The sequence below is a fragment of the Mytilus californianus genome, unplaced genomic scaffold (assembly GCF_021869535.1).
Source record: "Mytilus californianus isolate M0D057914Y unplaced genomic scaffold, xbMytCali1.0.p SCAF_3, whole genome shotgun sequence".
In the NCBI taxonomy this organism is placed as follows: Eukaryota; Metazoa; Mollusca; class Bivalvia; order Mytilida; family Mytilidae; genus Mytilus; species Mytilus californianus.
Window position 1 is genome coordinate 79,885,739 of NW_026262679.1, and position 6,816 is coordinate 79,892,554.

The window sequence follows — 6,816 nt, forward strand, 5'->3', positions numbered from 1 at the left end:
TGTATCTGATAAATTTACGATAAAAACTTGTGTGATATATATATAAGGTTTTTGTTCTATGTGTGTGTATATTGTATCTGTGTTTTTGTGTGTTTGTGCTTATAAAAATGAACATTTTACCACGAAATAATTGAATATAACATGGTCGTATTTCCAAATACCGGACAACACTGGCACGGTTCGTGGGACAATAACTGCAGGTGTTTCTCTCTGGATACTCTGGCTTCCGCCATCTATAAATCTGGTCACAATGTTCAAGCCAAGAGTGATAAAAGTCGCATTAAATATCAATCAATCAACCAATTTGCCTTTTTGAAACATTTGACTTGAATGTAAGATTTATTGTGTGTGTTTGTGGATTACTTTAAAAAAGAATACTGAGAATTCAGAGAATTATATAATGTTTTTATTTCAGTATTTCTATAAAAATAAGAGACAGGACGAATATTGCAATAATTAAGGCACACTTAAATGTTTGATAGTACTTGTTATAGTTTTTCTGTAACATAAGCAGGAATCAATTTTTTAGTTTGCAATTTTTTTGAAACTTTCAGTATTATAAAATCAAAAAATATTTTAGAATGACAACAAAAAAGGAAAATAAAATTCTGATTGGTTCGTTTTACCGTAAAATTTTAAACACGTATTTTCAACAAATAAATTTCTGTCTAAAAATGTATTGCCAGGACAATTATTCAAAATAGTTTTTGTCGCTGCAGCATGTGCAGTTAGATCTAAGAGTAATGAAAATAATCAATTTAATAAAGCAACAAATTTATGCAGTTTCAAAATACGATGCAACCGGAAAAAGACAAGGCAAACAAATAAAATAAAAAAAATAAAAAACACGCACAACGACCAAAACAATAGAGACATATACTGAAAACTATTTTTTAAGTACATGTGTTCATTTTGTACAGATAAAAACTCTGTCAATGCTTTTTAAAAAATCACGGTTAAAAAGTTAAAAGATTACTGCATGATCACCATTTATATGTGATTGATGTCCATCACTGCTGGTTTGCAGATCCAACAAATCACTCAAAACAGCTGCTGATCAGAACAAATTAAATTTAAAGCATCAAAATAAGAATTAAAAATATTGCCGTGTAAATAGAAAATTACACAACATCAGGTTGTACTTGTTTCATCTGTTGCAAATAATTACATTTTAAATGTGGTTAACCACGTGATAAATAACATGACCTTGAGACCATTAGGATCATAGGATGTTTTGATTTTGCTAATGATATTTTGTTGTGTGTTTGTAAATTTAACTTGGTTCTTTTGGTGCTGTGTTTTTAACATATTTAAAGCGTAGTAAGTCGCTTGTTTAAATAGGTAATTTGTTGTCAATATTGAAAAAGAAATAAATTGACAAAAGGCTCTGCAATTAATTACAAACCACAAACAGAACGATTAAAAAGATTTCAATAAATTTCACAGAGAGCCAAAGGAGGATCATGTTTTTTCCTGTATATTTTCTGAAAGCTATGTCCTTTCACAATACTGTTAAACATTTTACCAAATTGCAGTTTGAATTCACCTCTACAAACTTATCAATTGGCAAATCATCTTAGCTCATTGCTTAAGTGAAAGGTTGTTATTGTGCAATTTCAAAAGGTCTTTTCCTTTAACAATACCAATTACTTAAAGATTTAACCAATTACAGTTTAAATTGATACATGTTACATCTACAAACTGATCAACTGTTATAGCAATATAGACCAATAAGTGAAAGTTTGTGTAAGTATGAAGCAATCACAGTGTACTGAAAATTATTTTAACATCAGATTTCAATAATTGTCTATGTCTTTCAGTAGAAAAAAATCAAAACTAGTTAAACATGTTAAATATAACGCAAACTGGTTAAAAAAGGATGACTTGGATATGAAAACTTCTATCATAATGAGATTTAATTAGTTATTAGTTCAAACATTATTTTCTGGTCATTAAATTATTGCTTTGTTTTTTAAAAGAACGATATCGTGTATCTATAGTAAGTTTTCATCTGCTGATATAAAAGGGAAACAATTTACATTGTATATTATCAACAGAATCTGTATGTTCTATCATGGAAGTAATATTTAAAAGGAATAACAACGACTAATTAGCATGTATTAACAGCATGCAGAGCTCTGTACTAAAGTCATATGATTTTATCCAATTATAGTCTCAGCGGCAAGACCCCTTTGGTTACTATCTGTGATACCGCGGATGTAAAATGGCATCTGGAATTTCTTATCAGTCACGTGATTTTATCGAGTCCGGTAATTATAAAGCACCTATGTGAAATCCGAGGTTTATTAATAAGAAGATGGCGCTGTATCATATAAAACCTCTACCTTCAGAAAGAAGTCGTATGATGTAAAAAACTTGAAAAACGGACGAGAATTGTTCAACCTACAACAGTTAAGCATGGAAAATTGTATTTAATTTAGCATATTTTTGCTTTTTACCGTTTGTTTTAAACTGTTCTAAAAGTATTTTCCGGTTAAAAGCAGATCCCGAGTAAAACAGTTAAATACCGATGAATCGATCAGGTTTCACATGATGTTGAACAAAATAATGTAGACAGATGTAGACATAGAATATTTTACTGTTGAAATGTGCCAAGTTTATCGAGATTTGTAAAAATATTTACTTTCAAGTAATTGATTACGTTATTGAAACTGGACAATTAAAATCGGGATCATAAGTTCGTAAACATGTTAAATTTATATCTATTTTAAAAAAGTGTTTACAATTGAATACTAATATTAATGTAGCACGTTACAGCAAAAAGAAAATCAACCATGCATACAAAACGATCTTGACGCTATCTGTCTAACCGCAAATTTATTTTATATGAATTTGTTGATGTACAAATTAAAGAATAGAAACGTTTAAAATTGTGAATATTTAATTTGCCTGGTATACACGGAAGACTTGGATTATTCGTATTTAATAAAAGGGGTCGAAACATGTTTTTTGTACAATCATCTTCTTAACTTTCAGAAATGGCTTCTTAATTAACTGGTTTAAAGTATTAAAATTGAAAATGATCCACCCTTTTTCTTAAATTCAATATGTGATAACTGTCGGCCTAAACTATTAAGTTCGAAAAAGACATAAATAGGAAAAATAGACTAAAATCAACATTGAACGACTGACTCTATTCGGTAGCGTACAGCAGCGGAATGTAACAAGTGAACTATTCGGGTTACTTCGTACGTACATACGACAACAACTGGTCTATTCGTAATTTTCCGTGAACACGAAAATGACCGAAAAGTGTCAGTGATTTGATCTATCACATGCCGAGAGTCAATTACCATGCCATATATTAAACCAATTAACGAGTTATCGAAAGATGGGCGGTAACGCAGATGAAACCTTTGAAGTGACGACATTGTTATTCCTTTCAATATTACTTCCATGGTTCTATCAACACAGTGTATTACTTAATATTATTTTCAAGGTTATCAGAATATTGTCATATATTCTGAAAAGAACACTGAAATCTATTTGTTAGATGAGTGAGTTTGTTTTAGACGTTGAAAACATGATATTGAAGAGAAATAATAATAGTTGCATGTAACATGTGAATATTATGCTGATTGTATACAATGTAAATTATGTCCCTTTGTCTAGTTGGTAGCGATATGTATTGACCCTTATGCATCAAGCACGTAGATGACATACCAGTATGTGCATTTTCTCATAATATTAAACAAATTACTATTGTTTTTACATATAAACCATGTGCGTCTATCACCCATCTTGCCATGCAGCACCGTCCATAAGTGCCGTATGCAGTTAAGTTACATATCCACTGAAAACAAAATTAATAAAAAAAAAATGTACTTTATATGTTGGGCTTGTGTTTGAGATTGAGGTATTATACTAGTACCTTAACATTTATACATATTTTTCGAGTTAATACATGTACTCCCTATAACGATAAACAATGATAAGCTACTATAAATGTTGCGTAATCAATCATTATTTATTTGTTCTTATTGCATATAGGATTTCTATTTTTCAATCCAAATTTTCAAAATGATAATTCAGAAAGATTTTTGTTATCAAAGTTAGATTAATTCGTGCGATGAAAAACAGTGAACCACTCATTTGAGTTTGTATTTTGATTCAGCTTAAACTAGCTATGCTTTTGTATATAAAGCGATAAGGCTAAAATCAATAATTATGACCTTGATTCCGCTCTATACAAATGTGCATTTGACTTTGAAAGAGATATGGTACAGGACAGTTTCTGTCACCTAAAATTGCAAAAGTATAAATTTCCTTCATCCAATGAAAATTCCAATCACTTATAAGCCATCTTGTACCAACATTTTTTGTCTTGTGTATAAGAACTTGGCTCAAATCTGAATATCAAAAACAAGATCTCGAAATGGGACCATATATGATGTGTGTGCAGTTTTGTATCAAAAGCACACAACCTTAGAATATGAATATTGGCACCTGACAGACCAAAGTCTTGCTGTTATCTGAATGTTGAGTTGAGTCAAAAACAACTGATGAGTAAAGAGGAAAAACGACTAAAATCGATACTACTATTTTACAACTACATTGTATCATTGTGAAATTTTTAACAATTACTGATAAATAAAAGATAAATAAACGACTATCATTTTTAGTTATGAAAAACTATTACTTTCACAATAGAAATGTGTTTTTGAAATACTACTATATTTTATTCGGTAATATCTTGGACAAATGCATATTTTGACGATTGATTAAATTATCTCATTTAAAAAATCTGAATATAAAAGATATAAATAACAAGCATATTAAATATCAATTAGGTATAAAGAACACTTTTTATACTTTTTAGAATATAATTTTATCAATCCATTAATGGGCATTAGCTGTCAAATTCATGTTCACCAATTCGACTCAAACTCTCATATTTTATCTACAGCATACTAAAACCTATATCTCACTTACAAATAGTCCAAAAGATACAATTTACAATGCATGGACTCGTTATAATGTATCAACATGAATAGCTTGTGTATTATGATCTAAACCATCGAGATGATCTCCTAAGAATAACGTAGGTCATATGACCTGATGTAAACATAATATAAATAGAGATACACAGGCAAGCACGTTCAATCATATAAAGACGATTTTGCAAAGTCTGTTTGATTTCATGTCATGGATTAAACAAATATATAAATCCGCATTTTAGCTGTATTTGCATGATTTTTTGTGGGAAGAATCCGTCAACGAAAGGAATCTCCCCGTGGCTGCCTTGTTTCTCTTTTCAATGTTAACATTCTTTTCTGTTTAATAACTTAAAATGATTAGCCAATCTCAGTTAAGGGTTAAATTGAAGTTTGCATGAATGTGGCGTCAAATAAGTTATATTTTTGATTTGCAAGCCAATATCAACGATGTTTTTTTTGGGTTATTTTGCCAAATTGAACCAAATCTGACTTCTAATAGCACTTATCATATTTTACATTTACTGAAGAGAAATTTATAGTCAAATGCGCATCTTGTTCAGAAATGTTGTTACCGTTAATGTTATTATAAATGTTTGAAACAAAACAAAAATCACATTTTTATTTTTTTTTTAACTTTGTAGCAACAGTCCCTTAATGCAGGTGTCACACTGTCCCGAAATAGACACCAGATGGTCATAAGAATATGGAATTTTCAATTTCGCGCGAAGATAGCCCCGAACCTAATCAACAGTCAATCATCAGCCGCAGCAAGTACGATGCTTACAGAAGGTCCAACGATTACATCCGAACCATACACGAAGGCAACACAAAGATGTGAATTTCTATTAAAATGTTTACCCAAGACATGCGAAGGCAACACCATGGCTGCACGACTTCGTATTGAGAGTACGATGAGTTCGAACTAGGTCACGAAGGCGTCAAGACACCTCCCGATGATATAAAACATTCGGCCGACTTTACAATTCATTTTAATTTCTATATTTATGTAATTTTCAAAACGAAATGTATTACTCCATACACATTTTGCTTTAAGTTACAATGCAATATGTGAAAATAATTTATTCAACATCACAATGTCTATGGTTTGATTTTATTGTCACTGCTTTGTTGGAGAAATTACAGGATCATCCTGTCCTGCCATGGCACCGAACCAGCCTTTAGGGTAAAGTAGTGACCCAGGTATTTTCTAATTTGCCTCTTCTCCTGGGTTCCAGTGTTCCTTGCCCCCTCATGGTAAACATCCAAAAGTACTTTGCCATTTATCTATGCCCCTGGGATGACATTCTTGTTTTCGTCCTCCAAATCCATCAGGTTATTGTGGGTGGCTCAATGTCTCAGTCTGATTATATTGTAAAGGATCACACAAGTTGTGAATATTTTTCTGCATGTCTCTGGCCTTTGGTTCATGGTCCTCAGAAAAACTCGCAACGTGTGTACCAGAATACCAAAGGCATTCTCCACTACACGCCTGGATCTGGAGAGTCTGTAGCTAAATATTCTCAAGCGCTTGTTGATCCCAAAAGCATTGTCCCCTATTATGTCGTATGGGACAGGAACATCATCGCCAGGTGGAGTTTAAAACTTCAGGTTTTTACTTGCTTCACATGTTGCATATTAATAACATGTCAAATGTGGTTAACCACATTATAATTAACATGATCATGAGATAGTAAAGTTCATTAGATATTTTTGTTTTTAGCAAATAACATTCGTTACAAAATTTTGATTCAAAATTTGTACTTTTGGTCCTGGATATTTTATAAGATTTAGTATGTATCAAGATAGATAGTCACTCGTTTGTTCTAAATAATGGAAAAAAAAAGAAATTGTCAAAAGT